The sequence below is a fragment of the Panthera onca genome, chromosome C2, assembly GCF_046562875.1.
Source record: "Panthera onca isolate mPanOnc1 chromosome C2, mPanOnc1 haplotype 2, whole genome shotgun sequence".
Lineage (NCBI taxonomy): Eukaryota > Metazoa > Chordata > Mammalia > Carnivora > Felidae > Panthera > Panthera onca.
The window spans coordinates 87,518,988-87,541,734 of NC_138347.1; the positions used below are offsets into that span (position 1 = coordinate 87,518,988).

Consider the following 22,747-nt stretch of genomic DNA (forward strand, 5'->3'; position numbering starts at 1 on the left):
CTTGGATATGTGTGTTGAAAGAAGAGGATTCCAGGGTGCCTGGGTGGCTCACTCAGTTAAGCGTCTGACTTCAGCTCAGGTCATGATCTCATGGTTCATGGGTTCGAGACCCATGTTGGGCTCTGTGCTGACAGCTCAGAGCCTGCAGCCTGCTTCGGATTCTGTCTCCCTGTCTCTTCTAGCCCACTCGCACTCTGTCTCTCTCTCTCTCTCTAAAAAATAAATAAACTTAAAAAAAAATTTTTTTTAAAGAAGAGAATTCCAATCATTTAAAAAGAAGTGGACACCAGAGATTGTATAGAATCATTTGCTAGAGTCTAAAATTGAAGTGTATCTTGGTGTCTTGTAATTTACAGTATCATGGTATATACGCAACTTTATAGTCGTTTTAAAGACTTCTTGATTCTTAGAAACATACAAACTACAAAGACTGAATCATGAAGAAACAGAAATTCTGAACAGATCAATTACTAGTAAGGAGATGGGCTCAATAATCAAAAATCTCCCAACAGACAAAAGCCCAGGACCAGATGGCTTCACTGGTGAATTTTACCAAACATTTAAAGAATTAATAAATAGAATCCTTCTCAAACACTTCAAAAAAAAAATTCCTGAATTATGTAAGTAAGGTAGGTTAGGAATCTCAAAGAAGGTGAATTAACTGTTTATACTTTCTACAACAGAAACAATAGCTAATACTTCTTAAGTGCCTATTATGGACCAGGCAGAAAAAGCAATTGAGGAATAGAAAGTTGCCCAGGGCCACACAGCTCATAAGTGGCACAGCCACGATTGAAATCCCTGCAATGTGACTCTAGAGTGTCACCGCCCTGCTGTGGTGCATTCACCATTAGCAATTTGGTTTTTTTTGTTTTTGTTTTTGTTTTTTAATTTATTTTTGAGACAGAGCACAAGTGGGGGAGGGGTAGAGAGAGGAGACACAGAATCCAAAGCAGGCTCTAGGCTCCGAGCAAGCATTCAGCACAGAGCCCGATGCGGAGCTCGAACCCACAAACTGCGAGATCATGACCTGCGTCGAAGTCGGTCACCCAACCGACTGACCCACCCAGGTGCCCCTGAAGATGGGACTTTCTATGGAATGACCAAAACACACGGTTTGTCATCTGTGTAATAGTATGTACAGCATAAGGGCTTTTTGGTTAAAAAAAAGAAAAAGATGGTAAATAATTATACTCATTTGCTATGTTGCTATGTATGCTTTTAAAAAACCAGATATACAAGATTGCAATGATTATGGGGGAGAAATGGGTATTACCCATTCAAAGGAAGGAAAGTTTGTGGCCTGAAGAGAAGAGCTATTTTTTGTCCACATAGCCCAGTACTGACCTGCTCAGTAACGACTGGGGAAATGTCGCTATTTCCTACTGGTGGGTGCTGGGCAGCAAGCCAGACGGTGAGGAAGGCAAGAATGCTGATCCAAACCGATGACACAGTGGAGCTTCCACTGCAGCTGGTGCCAGCCTCCCGACCCCGACTGCTCTTAGCAGAGGCCAAGATGCCACAAGCACGCAGAGTCAAACCACACCTCTGGGCAGAGAAAGATTAAAAACAAAAAAGAAAAAAAAGGCACAAAAGAGATGGATCTGTTATTTAATTGGGTTCTTTGTAAGAAATTTAGAACACCAATTTGTGAGGGTAAACTCCATTCGTGAGAGCAAACACAGAGCGGAGGTAGCCCTGAAGCTGAGAAACGGCTTTGATTTTTGGCAGAATTTGCGAGTCCACAGCTTTCTGATCAACCTTGCGCTGCTCTGTAATCTCATATTTCTCTTCGTGTCGAAGATCTCACCTTCCTGGTGTCTGGGCTTACGCAGCTTCTTCTTCTTAAAGTAAGCATCAGTGAGGTGTTTGGGGATTTTCACATTGCTGATATCAATTTTGGTGGAGGTTGCAATGACAAATTTCTGGTGTGTTCTACGCAGAGGAACTCGATTAAGGGACAGAGTTCCAGTCACAAGTAGCAAGCCACTACTCAGTTGCTTCAGGAAAACCACTCTCTTGCCTCTGTGGCGCCCAGTGAGGATGATCAAAATGGCCCCAGGAGTGATGCTAGCTCGCAGTTTCCTCACATGCTGACTAAAAGGTTTTTTGCCGTGGCTCAACAGCTTCCGAGGCACATCTTCAGTAGGATAATACCTAGGCATTTTGCGAAGTTTAACCACTCGGGTACCACCATTCTTGTCACCACCAACTGGTTTTGTGACAGTAGGAAGAACCTTCTCCTTTTTCTTTTCAATCCTGGATTTAGCTGCTGAATACTTCCTCTTGTACATGGCCTTTCTCGAATACATAGCCGATCGGGAATATCTGCCAATTCCTCTGACTAGGACAGGGTTTCGGCTGCAGTGGGGCTTCCCCTTCTTTGGCGTTTTAGCCTTGAGGTTACCCTTCTTAACCTTGCCACCAGCATCAGCCTTCTTGGCTTCAGGTTTCTTCTCCTTAGCATCCGGCTTCTCAGCTTTTTCGCCCGCCATCTTGCAAGATGGGAAAGAGAACTAAGATAAGATCACCACCATTAGCAATTTGGCAAAAGAAACAGGTTTTGTCCTTTTGTTTCATTTTAATCTCATTATCATGCAGATGTCATTTCAAAGTATCATTTTTTCAATTCTCAGTGTTTTAAGTTATGCTGAAACCTCAACACCTTACAAACGACGGAGAAGTTTTTATCAATTAAGGCGATCTTTTCTGCCCTGTCTCCTCCTGCCTTATATCAGCTAAGCTGAGCAGAGGAATTGCCGGTACCTGGTAAGGCAGCCGCCCAGCGCAGATGCACTCTTGAACCGAAACTGTATCTCACAGGTTACATTTACTCGTCCATACCATAGAAGAAAGTATACAACATAACAGGCTGAGATTTCTTTTCTTGCATCTGACTCAGGGTTAACCATGGGTAATTAGGGGAAAAAATATTACACTATTTTCAAAATAGAGAAACCAAAGGGACTGGAATTGCCTTTACAACGTACAACACTGCTGCTCAGCATGAATCTCAGACTGTTAGAATAAAGAAATTAAATCCATCAAATAATTCATGTTTAAAAGTTGCTTCAAGAAGAAATTGGGTGAAGGGCACAACGGATCTCTCTGTATTATCTTTGCAACTTCCTGTAAAGCTGTAATTATTCCAAAATAATTTTTTTTTTAAGTTCCTTCAGTATGGGAAATGGACTTTTAACCTTGGAAAGAATTACTGTTAATTCTTGAAGTTAGCAGAAGATTAAGGAAAGGGATGTCTGTAGTCAGACCTTTGTCTTTTTTCACAAGTATTTGGTGTCCGTCATCGGAGGGTCCCTTCTTCCAAATCCGTGGCAGCAGTTAAAAAAAGGGATAGAGGGGCACCTGGGTGGCTCAGTTGGTTAAGCGCCCGACTTCAGCTCAGGTCACGATCTCGCGGTCCGTGAGTTCCAGCCCCGCGTCGGGCTCTGTGCTGACAGCTCAGAGACTGGAGCCTGCTTCGGCTTCTGTGTCTCCCTCTGTCTCTGTCCCTCCCAAGCTCATGCTCTGTCTCTCTCTGTCTCAAAAATAAATAATTTAAAAAAATTATTTTAAAAAAGGGATAGAATGTTCCATCAAAAACCCTTTCCAACTTTCCTCCCTTTTCCAACTCAAGACTTGAAGTCAGAAGCAGTAATCAAAGGGTAGCAACTACATATTTTGTTTTAATTTATGTTTTTCCTAATGATAGAAATAATACATGTTAATTACAAAAAGATGATAAATATTAAGAGTCATAAATTAAAATCTCCCACAATTTAAAAATGAAAAATACTGTTGATATTTTTATATATTTCTTTACCTTTTTTCCTTTCCTACGTAAATAGTTTTTTATAAAATTTGGATCATACTTCATTTTTATTTGGAGAGTTTATCTTTACATTTAGCATGCTATGAACTTCTCCCAAGTCAAAAATAAGATTTTACTGGCTGCATATTATTCTGTTATGCAGCCACATCATAATCTAGCTCATCATTTCATTATTATGTGGAATATCTAAGTTATTTATAAGTTTTCACTAATATAGCTAAAGGCACATAAAAAATTTTCATTCCTGGGGCGCCTGCATGGCGCAGTCGGTTAAGCGTCTGACTTTTGATCTCAGCTCAGGTCATGATATCACAGGTTGTGAGTTCGAGCCCCATATCGGGCTCTGCACTGATGGCATGGAGCCTGTTTGGGATTCTGTCTCTCTTTCTGCCCCTCCCCAGCTTGTACTCTCTCTCTCTCTCTCTCTCTCTCTCAAAATAAAAAAATAAACTTAAAAAAATTTTTTTTAATTTTCATTCATTAATCTTTCTGTGCATCTTTGATTATGTATTTTACATAAATTCTCGGAATGAGCATCATTGAGTCAAAGAGGTTTAGTGTTCTTAAACATATTGCCAGATTGCCCTGCAGAAAGGGTATACTAACAAACATCCACCTGAATTTGAAATTCTGCTAGCAATGGTCTCTCCATTTGACTTCCTCACAGTCTATTTCATCTATCCAACCGACAGCTCTTTCATGTGAGACTAATGCAAGCTCACCCAAAGGCCAGGTATAGTGACTAGGAAAGAACTTCCAGTTAATAGGCTGCCATTCCTCAGCCTCAGCATAGTGCAAGTGAAAAAGAAGCCATCACTTATAGAACCTTCTTGCAATCATATTACATTAGTATGTTTTTGCATTTTACAAGCCCATGTTAGTCTAAATTGTTAATGGACACTAAAGAATCTCAAATGACTAAGACTGAGGTGGAAAAAGAGGGAAAAAATGATTTCCTAGTGTTAAGGATCTTAGAATCCTTAACATGAACAAAGGACTTTATTCATCAGTGCTTCTCAAACTTTAATGTACTTAGAAAATACCGGGATCTTTTTTTAAACTGAGGTACAATGGACATACCTTACATTAGTTTCAGGTGTACAACATAATGATTCAATATTTGTGTATAAGTCTAGTTACCATCCATCACTATACATAGTTACATAATTGCTTTTCTTGTGATGAGAACTTTTAATATCTATTCTTTTAGCAACTTTCAAATATGCAACATGGTGTTATTGACTACAATTGCCACGCTGTACATTATACCTGAATGACTTATTTATTTTGTAACTGGAAGCTTGTAACTTTTAATCCATTTCTCCAACCACCTACCCCTTTCTCTGCCAATTTGTTCTATCTATGAGGTTGGTTTATTTGTTTGTTTGTTTGTTCCTCTTTTAAGATTCTACATATAGGTGAGACTATGAAGTATCTGTCTTTCTCTGTCTGATTCATCTCACTTAGCATAGGGTCCTCAGGGTCCACTCATATTGTTGCAGATGGCAAAATCTCTTTCCTTTTTATGGCTGAATAATATTCCACTGTGTATATATACCACATCTTCTTTAACCATTCATCTACTGATAGACACTTAGGTTGTTTCCACATCTTGGCTATTGTAAATAATGCTGCAATAAACACAGAGGTGCATATATCTTCTCAAGTTATTGTTTTCATTTTCTTTCAACAAATACCCAGAAGTAGAATTGCTGGTAGTTCTATTTTTAATTTTTTGAGGAACCTCCATACTGTTTTCCATTGTGGCTGCATCAATTTACATTCCCACCAACAGTACACAAGTGGTTCCTTTTTTCCACATCCTCATCAACACTTACTATTTTTTGTCTTTTTGATAGTCATTCTAACAGATGTGAGATGATTTCTCATTGTGGTTTTGATTTAACATTTCCCTGATGATTCGTGATGTTGAATACATTTTTTGAAAGTTTATTTACTTATTTTGAGAGTGAAAGTGAGAGGGAGCATGCACAGGGTGGGGGTAGAGAGAGAGAGAGGAAGAAAGAGAATCCCAAGCAGGCTCCACACTCAGCATGGAGCTCCATGAGGGCTCAATCTCACAACCGTGAGATCATGACCTGAGCTGAAATCAAGAGTCTGATGCTTCACCAACTCAGGCGCCCCAAGTACATTTTCATTTACCTGTTGGCCATCTATATATCTTCTCTGGAAAAACGTGTATTCAGATCTGTTGCCCATTTTTCAATCAAGTAGTTTGGAGGGTTTTTTGTATTAGGTTTTGTGATTACTTTATGTATTTTGTATATTAACCCCTTATCAGATATATGATTTGTAAATATTTTCTCCTATCAGTAAGTTGCCTTTTCATTTTATTTATGGTTTCTTAATATCTTTTTGCTTATTTTCATAATATTTATTTAAGTAATCTCTAATTGCCCCACCCAATGTGGGGCTTGACCCCAAGATCAAGAGTCCCATGCTCTTCTGACTGAGCCAATAAGGTGCCCCACTAGGTATCTCTTTAAAATGTAGATTCTGGGGCACCTGGGTGGCTCAGTCGGTTAAACGTCCGACTTCAGCTCAGATCATGATCTCGTGGTCCGTGAGTTCGAGCCCCGCATCAGGCTCTGTGCTGACAGCTCAGAGCCTGGAGCCTGTTTCAAATTCTGTGTCTCCCTCTCTCTCTGACCTTCCCCCATTCATGCTCTGTCTCTCTCTGTCTCAAAAATAAATAAACATTAAAAAAAATAAATAAATAAAATAAAATGTAGATTCTACTCTGTAAGTTGTGGGTCAGGGTCTGTGATTCTGAATGTATAACAAACTCCACAGACCACTTTAAGTAACAATATTACTAATGTGCACATTAATTCTTTTCCCCTCCTGCAGAAGCAATGACAAATTTATTTCAGGAAATTGTCCTCGAAAAATATGATAAATTTCTTCTGTTTTGGAAGGCAAAATAGCCAATCTCCCACCATATGCTGGGATGACACTGTTTCTTTTCAATGTTTTATTTCTGAAAGACATAGTACAGGATGGACAGCTTTAGAGAGAAGTGAGCTTGACTTCTATTTGATTTCCAGGGGCTTTGTTGCTTTGAGTGACTAGAGATATTGCTCCCTGACTCGGTGAATATACTATCCACTATTAAAACTCCTTAAAGAAACTGAAGAAAAAAAAAATCTCTTCTTCTGCTCTTTCTTTTCTCAGTTAAACTCCTTTAAGTCATCATTTTTTGGCAATTCTTACACTTTCAGTACAAGCTTTCTGTCTCTTTTTATTCATTGGCCTCTGTTTACTCCGTTCCAACTTGATTACTTTTTTGCTATTTACAAGTGAGATTGGGTTAGGTAGAAAGAATCTTCTTTTTACTTATAATAACTCAATGCATGAGAAAGGGGAAGTGAATCAATTATTTTATATAGATTAAAAAAAAATAATAAAAAAGCTCAGAAAGGTAGGTTACTTGTCCAAAGTCACACAGCCCATAAATGAGAGGCATTATCTGAACTTAGAGTTTTCCAACCTCATAGCTCACATTCTTTCAAGCATACCAGGCTTACTCTCAAATCAGAGAGATAAAACAATTCCACAGGTTATTATAATTTAACCCAAAGTTAAGTTGGGTTATTATTATTATATTATTATAATTTAACCCAAAGTTAAGTTGGGCAGTAGTGATGTAAGTACCCAAGAGTGGTATAAACAAGGTGCTGCAAAGATCAGAATCAAGGAAAGATTTTTTTCAATTGGGAGGGTCAGGCATGGCTTTGTGCATGGGTCTCTGTACGAGATGAGGCATTCTAGTTGGTGAGAAAGCACGAGAAAAATGAGAAATCCCAGGACCTATTCTCAGAAGTAGGAAGAGCCAAGTTTCAATGGAAAATACCATAGAGACAAAGCTGGAAAGGACAGGTTAGGGCCAGATAATGGAAGGTTACACATACCAGGTGAGGCAGGAGCATATAATTCAGTAAACAACCTGAAATTGTTGTAGATTCTTATCCAAGAAGTTACTTAAGCAGAGCTGAACTTTAGGAAAATAAATTTGACAACAGGATATTAGATGGATTAGGGCAGTAAAAGTCAGAAAACTCTGTTTGGTTCCACAAAGGACACAAAGATGGTTCAGACTTGGTTTATATAAGACTCTATATAAGACTCTTCTCACACAATCACTTTTTATACAAACAACTTCAAAAGGGGCAGAATTTAATAACTGCCATTAGAATGTACAAAATGCTATGTGATCTGTAGGATGAGGAAGAAAAAGATGTGGAAAGTTATTATGTTTTCAGTCGGTCCAGGGTAGATTTTTAGGCAATCATTGTCAATGAGGAAAACAAAACAAAACAAATAGGTCTGATTTCTTGGAAAACATTTCAATTGGGGACATTTAAAACTTCCTTGAAATGTATATTTCAGCTGATATGTGGACCTAACCAATTAGCACACCATTCCCAAACCAAGCAGTTTCTTCCAACTACTAATATTTAAAGTCATTTAAAAAAATTGTATATTATTTAGATGTGCAGAAAGGCAAAGTTAGGGTTTGGTTTTTAACATAAAAGAGAAAAGAACAAATCTACAGTAAGTTTTATTTTTAGAGCTACTGCTTTATCAACTAAACCAAGATGAAACAGTTACTCATTAGATGACAAAGTTCTTTTTTTTTTTCTCCTTAAATTCATTTCTGAGTTAATACAAATCTGACTCATTGTCACCAAAGAAGAGGAACCTTCTTGCAGAGATTTGTGCAGCTGCCCCACTGGTCAGTCTCTACAGAAAATATACTTACCTTTGAGCAATGCTAATCATGCAAATGCTAGTTAATTGAATTCTGGGTTTGATTGTAACGAAATCAGATTTTTAAAAAAAATTTTTTTAATGTTTATTTATTTCTGAGACAGAGCGAGACAGAGCATAAGCGGGGGAGGGGCAGAGAGAGAGGGAGATACAGAATCAGAAGCAGACTCTGAGGTCAGCACAGAGCCCAACACGGGGCTCGAACTCACAAACCATGGGATCATGACCTGAGCCGAAGTCGGTCGCTCAACCGACTGAGCCACCCAGGTGCCCCCGAAATCAGATTTTTTTAAAAAAAATTAGTAAGTTGGACTAGAATTTTCTTTGAAAAAAAATGAGATTTAAAAAATGAGGCAATCAATCTTGTTACTTGAGGAGATGCCAATTCCAAAACACTGACTCATCTGCAGTGAGAAAGTCCGTGAAATTCTCAAAAGTAATATGGAGCAGTACAAACATCAGTAATAAGCAGTAATGCCACTTTGCAGGAAAGGTAGGATCAATGTCATTCTTATTCAAAGCTTTTAAGCTAGGAAATCTATCTGACGGGTGGGATAAGAGCTCAAGTTTATTTCAGTTAAAGCAAAACAGGAAGAGCAATAAGTAGCTAATCCTGATAAGGGAGGGCCAAAAAGGAGTAGCAAAGAAGTTGATGTTCCCAAATTGAAAGAATTTGTGAAGTCTCTGGGATTTGGGTAAGTGTTGGGGCAAGTTGGATGAGGGTGGAGTGGTTAAATTCTCCACCTGCCAGGTTTTTATTTATGAGCTACAACTGAAGGGAGAGAAAAACTTCTGAGGCATTCATTAGCCAGAAGTTTTGCTCTGATTTATTCAGAAGGAAATGGAATATTCAAAATGAAACCTAAGTGAAAGCAGTTGTGTTACTGCTTGGAGGGGAGGCTCCTAAAAGCAGGGACAGGAACACACCCAAGAATTAAGCCAGAAAGTTCTGGCCCCTATGTCAACGCCTGCCATTTATTAGATGTTTGATTGGAAACAGGAGGGTCTCAGAGGCTAGGGTATTGCAGAAGGAGGGGCATGTTTAGAAGCTACATTTCCATAACATCTGCATAAACCTTTTGTTTTAGATTGTAAAGTTACCAGAGTAGCTTTAAGGGCTGTTGGAGATGGGGATAAGGGAGGGGTAAGAAGCATGGCCACCCTCTGGTGCTGCCTCAGGACCTTGGGGAAGATTCTACTCTCTGAGCCTCCTTTGCAAGAGGAGAATAACATTTCCTCATAAATTGGTTATGATAGTAAATAAGGTAAACAATGTGAAGTGCTAGCTCCTGAATACTCAGTAAATGTATATAAACCTAAAAGATATCAAAGAGGAAATACTGCATTATGTCTGTTCCAAAGACAATTGTTTCTATTGGGAAAAGTCTTACCTCTGCCTTGTTCCTAGAGCACTTTAGACATTTATTTTCAATATTTTGTTCCAGTTGTTGCTATTCCCCCCCCCCCCATAGGTAAAGAGGAGGAAAGCAATTTTGTTTAAACCATCAGTACCCTGCTAATATTGTCTCAAATCAAAGGGCTGGGCTTTCCCACAGAGCACTTAGAAACAGGTAATGATATCACACCCATTAGTGCACTCAGCACATGCTATGAGAACAGAAGCTGGCTTTTGCCCAGTAGCTTTCTCCCATGCTTGGTCCCTGAGGAGAGAGAATTGCTCCAGAAGCCCTTATTAGCAGCAGTCATTAGGATGACAAAATGTTAGAGCAGCCCCCTTGCCCTTCCCCACATTAAGAACTAAAATGAGGGGTGCCTGGGTGGCTCAGTCAGTTGAGCGTCCGACTAGCTCAGGTCATGATCTCACACTCTGTGAGTTTGAGCCCCACGTCGGACTCTGTGCTGACAGCTAAGAGTCTGGAACCCACTTCAGATTCTGTGTCTTCCCCCTCTCTCTGCCCCTCCCCTTCTCATGTTCTGTCTCTCTCTGTCTCAAAAATAAATAAAAACATTTGAAAAAATTTTTAAAGAACTAAAATGACATCAGAAAGAAAAGTAAGCTGTAAAGGTAGTTTAGTGTTCATATGTTACCTCAGAGTGAAGGGAAAGTGTAAAAACTATTCCAAGCCTAAGAACTTGTGCCTTACTTCCACCCCCCCCCCCCCCCCCACTTGACCACCTCACCTGCCAGGAGAAGAGTGCAGTTTCTAGAAGCATTGATGTTGACTGAAGCATGTTGTTAGCCTGATTCTATTCATTCCCAAATAGCTATGGAGATATCTTTTCATCTGATAACTCATTACTTACAAATGAATGAATGAATGATGCTCCCAGTGCCCTCCCCTTAGCACTCTCTTTCCTTCCTTCCTTCCTTCCTTCCTTCCTTCCTTCCTTCCTTCCTCCTTCCTTCCTTCCTCCTTCCTTCCTTCTTCCTTCCTTTCTTCCTTCCTTTCTTCCTTCCTTCCTTCCTTCCTTCCTTCCTTCCTTCCTTCCTTCCTTCATTGCAAAAGAATAATGGATTCCTACTATGTGCAGGTGCTAAGACTATGGATATAGTGATAAGATCTGAGTCCTCTAAGAATGAGATTTTTGGCATAAAATAGTCATGCAATTGCAAACCTCTAGATCATACAAAATAATATGTTATGTTCTAGACACAGTAATTATGGGCATAATTATACAAGAAGGAAGCTATGTAAATGTGACTTGAATACATCATACACTTGACCTGAACTGAATTTGCTATCATTAACAGTTTCACTTGATTTCCTTAGAATTTATAAGCGCTGGTGGAAACATGGTTTGGATATCCTGGTCTACTTAGAGAAGACGGGTAAGGAAGTTTGAACTCATACCTCCACTCCTTTTTTCTCTTAAATATTCCTTGGAGCAAGCAAGCAAGTTCAAAGTCATTCCCTTACTCTTAGAGATTTGTTCTAAAGTACAGGTTCATTAATGTTTGTTGTTACTGATACTAGGAATGATGTTTCTACCGCTAACTAAAAATGTTTAGAGCAATAATTGATTTATGGAATTTCTTTTCAACTTTTTTTTTTTAACCTCCTAAAGTCCAGGCAAAGTGACTTAGTATCAAACCAAAGCAATTGTTTCCAACAGAATATTATTAATGTTGTTAAATTATTCTTTCTCAGCTTCTAGTGTTAAAGGGAAGTGACATATTGTTGACAGCTATCAGAACTCTTCATGCTTTAGCAGAAAGTCACTTGAAAAATTACCATATCATTAAACTCATATCTCAAAAATGTTTCAAAAATCTCTCCGAGAACTTCTAAGACAGACAGAGTATCGTTACTATATATTCATTCTTTGCCTTCCAGTGTTCAGACATTGGTTAAAGGCAGAATAGGTTTGGGGAAGGAAATGTCCTGAGGCAAATGCAGCATCAGGAAGAGAGATTAACCCCCTCTCTACTTTGGTTTCTCTCCCCTTTCCAAGGGAGGGGCACCCAATAGAATCTTTTGGAAAGTTGTTGGTCTCTATGAGTAAAGGAGCCCCATTCCGCAGCCAGATACCTGTCCACTCCTGGCTTTGCTGACCTTCCCAGGCAGGAGGGTCCTCTAAGAGCCTGGGAAGAGTGTCGGAGACAGAGTGCATAGCATTGCATAGTGGTACCCCAGGCACAGAAGGGCAAGGACAGTCTCCTTCTATTTTTGGTTCTTGAAAGATACTGAAGGAAGGGTGGAAGACTCAGTCTGGGGAATAGCACTGAGAAAGATAAAAAGGCAAAGAACCTACTCTCTGAAGAGCAAAAGGACTGGATGGAGTGAAAAATAGAGTAGAGTAGTAAAAGATGGGCCTGGAGAGGTAGGTTGGAGCCAGATTAAGTAAGGCCTTGCATGCCAGGGCAAGGAAGGTATATTCCATTCAGTGAATAATTGGAACCATTGTACACTCTTTGAGCCAAAAAGGGATCTAATCAGTGTTGTGTTTCAGGAACATTAATTTGACAGAAATGCATGGAATGGATCAGGACAGGAAAAGGCAGGAGATAGCATGCATGTGTGACGCTGAACAAGATACAAAACAAACCACTATCAGGAGATACCACTCCACTCTTATTTGAATGGCAACATTTAAAAGAAATATAAACTGACAATATCAAGTGCTGTCAAGGACTCAAGAGCATCTGGAACTCCCATACATGGCTGGTGAGAATGAAAAATGAACGATCCACTCTGGAAAATGATTTTGCAGTCTAAGGTTAAGCATATACTAACCATATAACCCAACAATCCCACTCACAGTTACCTAGAGAAATGAAAACATGTTAATATAAAAGCCTGCACATTAATGTTTATAGACACTATTCATAATTGCCCCAAACTGGAAAACATCCTGAATATCCTTGAGTAGGTGAATGGATAAACAAAGTGTTGTACCTTCATACCATGGAATACTATTCAGCAACGAGGAAGAACAACGCATTATAGTGAAATAAGTCAGTCTCAAAGTTTTCATACTGTATGATTCCATTTACATTATATAATGTATCTATATATTATATAATGTATGTGTGTGTGTGTATGTGTGTGTGTATATATATATATATATATTTTTTTTTTTAAAGTAGGTTTCACACCCAACATGGAGCCCAATGCAGGGCTTGAATTCATGACCCTGAGGTCAAGACCTGACCTGAGATCAAGAGTAGGATGTTTAACTGAGCCACTCAGGCACCCCTACATAAACTCCTGAAAAGACAAAACTGTAGGCATGGAGGACAGATCAAAGATTGCTGGGAGTTAGGGGAGGGAGGTGAGCCACAAATAATAGTAATAACAACAACAATAATAATGGAAGTTTTTTGAGGGTGATGGAACTATTTTGCATACTGATTGTAGAGGTGGTTACATGAATCTGTACTTGTGTTTAAAATCATAGAGGGGCGCCTGGGTGGTTCAGTCGGTTAAGCATCTGACTTCGGCCCAGGTCATGATCTCACAGTTCGTGAACTCGAGCCCCGTGTCGGGCTCTGTGCTGACAGCATGGAGCCTGTAGCCGCTTCAGATTCTGTGTCTCCCTCTTTCTCTGCCCCTCCCCAGCTCGTGGTTGCACTCTGTCTCTGCCAAGAATAGATAAACTTTAAAAAAATAAAATAAAATAAAATAAAATCATAGAACTGTATACCAAAAGAAAGAGGCCAATTTTATAGTGTGATAATTTTAAAAATTAAAATTAAAACAAGAAAGCAATGCTAAACAAATTAACAAGAAACGCAAGGTATTTTCCCTTGTTTGAAATATCTATCAGGCAGAGTATATTAGCATAAATAAACAAAGTCAATGCTAAATAGGAAGAAGGAATGGAAAAACAGATTCTTAGACTGTGAGACTCATAGATTAATCCAGGGTTAGCAAATATGCTTGTTTGTGGCCGACTATATTTCCAAAAATGGCTGCAACAATATGTGTCAGCCTACGTGCTTTTCTAGAACCTTGCTACTCCTCCATCAAGAGGTCTGTGTCCCTATCACTTCAATTTGAGATTGTGTACATCAAGAGAGTATTGAGAAAGCTGCAGTGTGTGCTTCCTGAAGCTAAGTCAGAGAAATGCTATGCTCTTTCTCCTGTTGCCTTAGAACACTTGCCCTTAGAACCCAGCCAGTGTATTGTGAGGACTTCCCAGTACGCCATGGAAAAGCTTATGTGAGAAGAATGGAGGCCTTTGTCCACAGCACAGGCTCATCTTCCAACCAGTAGCCAGTACCAACTTGCCAGCCTTACGAGAGCCATCTTGAAAATAAAATCAAACTAGGTAAACGGTCTAGAGCAGAGCAGAGTGTGTCCAGAGCAGAGTGTGTCAGCCAAGTCCTAAGTTGGCTATTCATGAGCAAAGTAAATGATTGTTGTTGTTCTAATCCACTAAATTTTGGGGTGGATTTTTACATGGTAATAGATAGCTAATAGAATGTTATGAATCAACATCAACAGATGAGAATGCCTTCCTGGCATTCCTGGGATGGGATGAGGCTTAGAGGAAAAGAATGCATGACTGATCAGTGAGGTTATATACATGCTCATCTTACATTTGAATAAGAGAGTGAAGTGCGTTGTGATCTGCTCAAGGTCACACAGATATTTTGTACCAGAGCCAAAACTCTGAATCAAGTCTTCTGACATGCAGTTTAGTGTTCTTTTCACACTGCCTGTCCCTTCCCAATAACAGATTCCAGAGACCTGAACCACAGGATCTGCTTCTCCTTGCCCCTCTCGTGCGTGTGACAGACATCATTAATTAAGTACAGCGCTCTCCTAAGGTCACCGATGAGCATGCAGATTGTGGACTCCAACTACCATTAAAGAATCTAAGCAGAAAGATGCAAGAACTGGGGCACCTGGGTGGCTCAGTCGGTTGAAGGTCCGACTTCAGCTCAGGTCATGATCTTGCGGTTTCTGAGTTGGAGCCTCACATCAGGCTCTCTGTTGTCAGCACAGAGCCCACTTTTGGGTTCTCTGTCCCCCTCTCGCTACCCCTCCCCCCCTCTCAAAAGTAAATAAACTTAGCAAGAGCTATAACTGATTTATATCGGGAGTGTCAGAAGAATACAGCAAACTCAATCTCAAAATATAAACTGTGAAAAGATCTGAGATGGAAATGCACATGAGAGAAAGGGAAGTATTTAGACATAACCATTTGGGATCAAGGATGTGTGAAATAACACATAAACTTCTTATAGAATTGACTACAGAATAACTTCTCATATCCTTGAGGAAATCTATTGTGGATCCTGTTAGACAATTTTCATTTAATATTTTAAAACCCATTTTATTGTTGTTGGAAGAAAACCTGTTACTTTAGTTCTATAAAGGATAGTGCATGAATAAAATTTGGCCTCATCTTGAATACCAAAGGATTGAAATGCATACAACCCATACAACAAAGCAGTACTGGAATATTTTACACTTTGATGGCTCTGTTCTTCATAATGCACTTGTCATTGAGAGCAAAGTAGGTTCAGAAAAAAAAAAAAATAGATGATTTCTAAGGTATCATTTAAAAGTGTAGGTTGTAAAGCCAGGGCACTGTGAATTTTAGGGTGGTTCGCTGAGAGCCAGATTCAGATTCATTCAACATAGGACCAAGAGCAGAGCTTCTCTGAACTTGATAACAGAAGAGCAAAACGCCCTGCAGAAGTAACTGAAATTCAACTCCCAGAAAAATAATGATCACTGTCTCCCTTTCTACGATTCTGAATAGGGCAGGGGGCTGGGGTTAGGTATGAAGGTTATTTGAGTAAACCAAAGTGACCAAGTTCCTTCATTCATTTGTTCACTGAGTACCAACTACATGTAAGGTATTCTATTAAACACTACTCAGAATACAAGGATGTTGGGTGCCTGGGTGACTCAGTCGGTTAAGCATCAGACTTCGGCTCAGGTCATGATCTCACAGCTTGTGGGTTTGAGCCCCGTGTGGGGCTCTGTGCTGACAGCTCAGAGCCTGGAGCCTGCTTTGGATTCTGGGTCTCCCTTTCTCTCTGCCCCTCCCCTGCTTGTACTGTCTTTCTCTCAGGAAATGAATAAACATAAAAAAAAAATTTTTTTTTTTTTTTGAAAGAATACAAGGATGAAACGGGTTTTATCTTCAAAGGTTCTCTAGCCAGGACCCCATCATCCTCTTTTAATAGAGTAAAATTTGAGAACATGAGCCTAATGCGTTAGAAATCTAAATACCACCCAGTGTCACCTAAACACAAGAGTACTGGGTTTAAGCATTACAAGCAGGATATATCACTGCAATTGTCTAAACAAATCAGCAGTCTTCAAAATTATTAACATGACCTTTCCTCTTTTCTGTTCGTTTTCTTTCTTTCTTTCTTTTCTTTCTTTCTTCTTTCTTTTCTCTCTCTCTCTCTCCTCCTCCCCAACTCTCTCTTGCTTTCTACATGGATTACATTATCATTTGCAATATTACCAATTGCTAGACCACTTAGATGCTTTAGTGTACTCTTAGGAAATTATTCCTGGTAATGAAATTCTTTTCATCAGTTCCACTTTCAGATTTGCAATACAGGCTTGTCCTTTAACAATTAAGTGTTCTTTTCAAAAAAATATGCAGCAGATGTGGCAAAACAGAAATGTAATATTCTTGGAAGTGGGCTAGTTTGGGTAACAATTCAACTTTCCTTTTTCGTACTTGGACTTTATTCTTCTAGTAATTTCTCTGTCCATATCAAATTTTCAAAAAGGTCAAAGTCATCATTTTGTGTAATTAATTCTCAAATCTTCAAACAAAGGTCAGTTAAATTCTTGTTATATCTTTTCAGGTTTTTGTAGTTAGGACTTATTGTACTTGTTGATTGTTGTAGTTGTAGTTGTTGATTTATGTTTCCCCTAATCTTTTCTGGAATAGAGTATCTCAGTACTTTCCATCAGGTTTTCCTAAACACCAGCAACTTGTTTTTCAATGAATAAACTTAACTCAATGTCCTCTCAAAGGTCTAGAATGTCTCTTAAGTTCCAGTGCACAAGAATAAGACAGAAAATATCTGAGGAAAGTGGACTTCGAAGTCAATCCAATCTGGGTTCCATGTAGGCTCTGCCCCTTCTCCTGGGACTCTAGGTAAATTCCTTAATCTCACTGAGCCTTAGTTTCCTTATCTGTAAAATGGGGATAAAGTGCACATTGCAAAGTCACTATGAGAACTAAGCACAATACAAGAAAGCAGAGAGACTGGTGTATAACAGAGCTCCTTAAATAATTTCCCTTTGTTTTCTTCTAAAAATGACCACAATAAAGCTCAGGATTTAATCATTAAAGCAAACTGTGAGAGATGCAAACCATTCAGATCCCCATCAATTTTTCTGACATTTTGATATGTAGAATATTTGACACTTCTCCTCTTCTAAGTGGAAAAAGCACCCCACGTAAGGGAAAATGAAAATCGGGGCGGGGGGGGGGGACACCAATAATTTCATAATCCCAGCACTTATGACAGTTTCCATTTTTGTCATGGTCTGGGTTTTTCACCAAACGGCCACATTTTCTGCAGAGTTGCACTCGGCCTGTGCTTAGCATGGCATCATGTCTTTTAAGGTACTAAAAGATTTATTCCAGGTGATAGTGGGAAGCTGCCCTGGAGGAAGGAATGGAAGGCTGCGGAGGTGTTAAAGTTCTTTTACATTGTTCAAGCCTTTCTCCAGCACAGAAACTCCACAAAGAACTCCTCTGCAGTGTTCGTTACCCAGGGCGGTTTCTTTAAATTGTTTGACGTCAGAGAAGGAATGCTATAGCAACAGTCTGTCAAACTGGAATTAACTCAGAAGAAAGATGGGGGTGGGGAGAGGAAAACTGCTCCCGGGCGGTACTGACTTCAGAGGAAGCAAATTGGATAGTTGCATTCATTTTATGACATTTTAAACCTAAAACACCCAGAGAAATGTCGGGGGGGCGGGGGGGAAAGTCGGTTGAGATGCTTTGTGTGATGTTTTAACTCACGCCGAGATGAGCGACTTGCCAGGGTTATCTGAAAGGCCTACTTTCATCAGTGACGATAGTAACAATAACTTCCAAGTATTGATCATTTATTTGGAGGCAGGCTCTGTGCAAACGGTGCCTCATTTAGTATGTCAGCACCTTTATGAGGCAGGTATCACTATCCCTATTTTGCCAATGACCAAGCTGACTACCTGAGATGTACACGATCAACCGCCCAGCGACGGTAGAGCTGGGCTTGCAATACAATTTTGTAGGACTCTGGACTCCAGTTGACTTTCTTACACGGAGAATTCCAGACTGTTAAACCTAACGGGGACTTGGGGTCTTCTAAGTCAGCGCCCCCCCGCCCCCCATCCTGCCACGAGCAAAGTGAGGCTTCTATGGTGCCAGGAAGGAAACCGGCCACACCACTCGGGCGCAACTCAGAAGTGTGCTCCGGCGTCCAGGCGCCACAACGACAAGAAAACGAAACTGCCTGGGAATTAATGTTTTTCTTCTTCTTCTAGCAGGAAACGAGAGAGAAAATAGGAAGCAGAAGCTGCGCGCGGCACCCGCCGCCTTCGCCCCCCGTCCCCCGCCCGGGCGGCGCGCGCTCCTGGGTGTGCGCGTGGCCGCGGCGCGTCCCCAGCGGGCCCGCGCGCCTCGTGCCTCGCGCCTCGCGCCTCGAGCCACGTCTCCGCCCCGGCCCCGGCGCGCCGCGGAGTTGGCTGCTGGGCGGTGCGGGCCTGGGTGTGGCCGGCGGATCTCGGCAGCGCTGGTCTCGGCGGTGCGCTGCGCTCTGCACGCCGGCTCCGCGCACGGGGGGCTGCTGAGCGCCCCGCGGACCCAGCAGCGGCCGGTCGACGCGGAGCCCAACTCCTTTCAGGTAGGCGGCGATCGCGCGAGCTGCATCTCGTGGGTGCGCCCCACGCGGGGGCCCCGGGCTTCCCGCAGGGGGCGTGAGGCGCCGCGGGGCCCTCGTCCCGGCGGAACGCCGCCGGCCGGTGGCGCGGGGCTGGCCGGCTCGGGCGTCCCGGGCTGCCGGAGCCTGCCCGGGAGGGACGGGGCGGGCGCGCCTTGGTCGCGCTCTGCTGCCGCGCGGGGGCCAGCCCCTCGGCCGCCGCCTCGGGCACTTCCTGGGGGGCTCGTACCGCTCGCTCAGGGAAGCGAGGGAGCGGCCCATTAGTCCCTGGCCTCCAGACCCCCAGACCCCCCAGCTCCCTCCCCACGCCCCGAGGCCCCTCAGGAGGACTCAGAGCGCGAGCTCGTGGTTGCCCCGAAAATAGCGGTTATTCGGGACTGCCCAGAAGGGTTATTGGGTGGAGAGCTCTGGGAAAGCTCATAAAAGTTTTCCGCTTAGTGCTAAAAATGAGACTAGTGGTTTCGTGTTAAATTTATTTTGGAAATGATATGTCCATTATTGGGGAGGGGGTAGTGGATAGGAATTCTTGTAAATTCTGAACATGGTAAAATGTTTTTCTTTTCTCTCCACATTCTTTTTCTCCTTCAAAACATAAATGATTGCCTTCTACTTTGATGTTTATTGCTATACGGTAAGGCAAGACTGAATTTCCAAAAGTTTAAAAACAGACGAATTTGTTTATAGAAGCGATGCTTTGTTATCTTGCCTCTGTCTTTCTCCCCCTTTTCTCCCACTCCTTCCCTTTCTCTTTTAGTAGAGGATGTGGATACATCTTTCTCTCTTTCGGCCACGGACTGAATAGCTCGGCGACGTTTGGATAAAGCACCCTACTGGGAAGTTTTCTTAAAACATTCGAGATTTAATTGTTGGTCAGAACGCCTTATTATCATTCCTTCTTAGTGTTGCAAACTGAGATTGTGACCTTAGAGTACATTTTCCTAGAACACCGAGCACACACTGCTTATTTAAGATGAAAGGGAAGTCATTTCTAGACGTGGAGGAAAAGGACGGTTTGGATACATAAAATTGTATGCTTCTAGTGTCTTTTCCATTGTACATTTTAAGACTCTTTAGTGTGGGGCTTTTTGTTTATTACTGATCCTAGGCTCTGAACGTTTATTGTGTATTTCAGTATTTGGCTAAAGATCGTTTTAAGATTTTCCATGTTGCATTTTGGTTTGCAGATGAATTTGAAACTGAAATGGAAACTTTTAAAATACCGTTTTATTGAACGTGGTTAACCCTCTTGTGCATACACATTTATAAAATTATAAAATTGGTTAATGTGGCTTGCAATACATTCAGGTTCATCTCTTTGTGAGCCATAGGCATTATTTTGGTGGTTATTCTGAGTCATCGGTCTTTGTTAATCTGTAGAATTACTTTTATTATTTTTTCCAGCTTTACTGAGATATAATTGACATCTAACATGGTAGAAGTTTAAGATATTCAGCGTGTTGACTTGATACTCATGTATTGCAAAATGGTGACCATAGTAAGGTTAGTCAACACATCCATCACCTTCCATAATTACCTATGTGTGTATGTGTGTGTGTTTAGCAACTTTCAAGTATAGAATAAAGTGTTAACCATAGTAATCATGCGGTACCATGCATCCACAGAACTTTCTTATAACTGGAAGTTTGTACCATTTGATCAACATCTCCCCAGAATTGTTTCTTTAAAGTCATTGGCGCTTTAGTATGTCAGCACATATTTTTACACTTTAAAAATAGATTCTGGGACATTTTGAAAATTGAGAATTGGAACAAAGTATCGGACATTTTTCTGCCCTTAGCAAGTACTGCCTGAGATGGTGTGATTTCTGATTTTTTTCAGGCATGTTACTAAAGTGCACTGTGTCACTAGTTTCTTTACCTTGCTGACTGGTTTTGCCTGTATTTATTATAGGAACTATTTATTTGACATTTCTTCTGGTCCAGGGGGTGATGCTATACATTTTTCTCTTTATGTCTTACATGAACTTGGTAAAGGGGACATTATTCAGTTCTAAAGGTAAGGAAACTGTGCCCCTGAGATGTTAAGTAACTGCTGATGGTCGATGTAGCTGTTAAGTAACTCATCTGGGATACAAGGCCAGACCTCTCTGAATCTGAAGTCCACGTTCTTTCCTCTGTGCCACATTGACTTAGTGCCAGGACATGAGGAATGACCCTCAATTACTCGTTAGCATATTTGTAAATTTTCCAAGACATGCCAGAGATACAGATTTGTTTTTCTAGCATTATCATTACTATCCGTCTGTGTTGTTATACAGATTCTCATGTCAACCATTCTCTTCTCACTTCTTTATTCCTGGTTAAATGTCTGGCTCAGGGTTCAAGACCTCCCTCTTGCGAGGGCAGATTTTCTCCTGTCGACATTAATAGGTGGTGAAAGCTTGATGATTCTTCCAAAATAATAACCCCCTATTAATGTGGGTTTTCTAGAGCCGTAGATACAACTATTTTGGAAGGTTATACACAGTATGGCAATCTATTTTGGACTATGGGAACCCTCTGAGATTCCTCAAATTAAGCCAGATGATATTTTGATAGATGTTTACCCCTGCAGTTATCCTGTCTCTACTACAATTTCAATTCAGTTTCTGCAGAATCATTTATATCATTATACAAACATTGTTATGTCTCTCATCTTAAAATTATTTTCTTGATCCAGTATTCTGCCCCACTTCTCTGGCTCCACTTTGAGAAGGCATAATTTTTTTTTTTTTTTTTTTTTTTTTTGAGAAAGCATAATTTTTTGATAGAACAAAAATAAATACAGGCAAGGATAACCAGAACGTAATTAGTCATCTACAGGGGGTGGGTAGGAACTGAGTAGAAGGCAGTGGAGGGAACAGCACTGTGGCAATTATATCTTTTTGTATAGTTTTGAGTTTTGGAAACTTGTTTATGTTTTATATGTTCAAAAATAAAATTAACAAGGTTGAAAGCAAAAACCTCCAAAATTGAATATAAACAGCAACAAATGAACCAGCTATATTTCAATGAATAACATGAACTCTCTGAAGAAAAGAAAAATCCAAGTCTTTAACACAACACTTGGACTATCTACCCTTAATCTAAAGATAGAAAGGACTGCAAAACAACAACAAAACCAACTTGAACCTGGTATAGCAAACTGGTTTTTTATGGTTGTAGGAAAAAAAGCAGTTCTTGAACTATTTTGTATGTGCTGTAGGAATGAACAAATGAGTAAATTCATTGATATTTTTTGAGGTAGGGTTTACACTGTGGGAGAAGGGAAATAAAGATATGGAGTGGAAGAAGACAGTGAAACACTCTCTGGTGTTGGGTTGGAATTAGAGTTATCATATATTTCCTAGCTCTGCCTGATGAACAGGTGTAGACAGAATGGCACCCTAGTAGCAGTGAGCACAAGTAGTGCCCATATCTAAGTGGCTGGTTCCAGGGCTGGGGCAGGGAAAGTAGAAGACGAGCCTAGAACACAAAGTAAGGAATTGTTCTTCAAAATGGTGGTGGCATATCAAAAGGACATAGGAACTAGCTTGAATGGCTAAATCTGGGAAAATTTGAGCCTCGAAATGAATAATGATAGTAATGGATTGTAACCTATGGAATAAAATAAGAACCCACAAGTTCATGATAAATAAGGGAAAGGGGAAAGCACTCTCAAGTAGACTGCCAATAAAAATGTAGAAGGAGCAAGAGAATTCATAAAGTGACTAGCTTGTAACCACCATGGTCACGTTGATTCAGGCAAATGTTACTAATGGAGAAAGTTTGATGGGGAAAGGATATTAATACAGTTTCTAGTGGTCTCTC

The 22,747-nt window shown here is 40.5% G+C and overlaps 1 protein-coding gene, 1 long non-coding RNA gene and 1 pseudogene across 2 annotated transcripts in view; 2 read left to right on the top strand and 1 right to left on the bottom strand.

Annotated features, from left to right (window-relative positions):
• Positions 1–1,588: 1,588 nt before the first annotated feature.
• LOC132683402 (large ribosomal subunit protein eL6 pseudogene) lies at positions 1,589–2,517 on the bottom strand (annotated as a pseudogene).
• Positions 2,518–9,226: 6,709 nt separating this feature from the next.
• On the top strand, positions 9,227–18,651 carry LOC144617436 (uncharacterized). The gene is made up of 5 exons (XR_013557984.1): positions 9,227–9,315; positions 11,353–11,411; positions 12,533–12,747; positions 17,038–17,161; positions 18,544–18,651. It is a non-coding gene; the product is annotated as an uncharacterized LOC144617436 (long non-coding RNA).
• Positions 18,652–18,788: 137 nt separating this feature from the next.
• The window catches only part of GNB4 (G protein subunit beta 4), a 61,194-nt gene continuing 57,235 nt past the window's right edge, over positions 18,789–22,747 (top strand). Inside the window, exon 1 of the mRNA XM_078453196.2 lies at positions 18,789–18,902. The gene's annotated coding sequence lies outside the window, so the exon portion shown is untranslated. The remainder of the gene's footprint in view (positions 18,903–22,747) is intronic.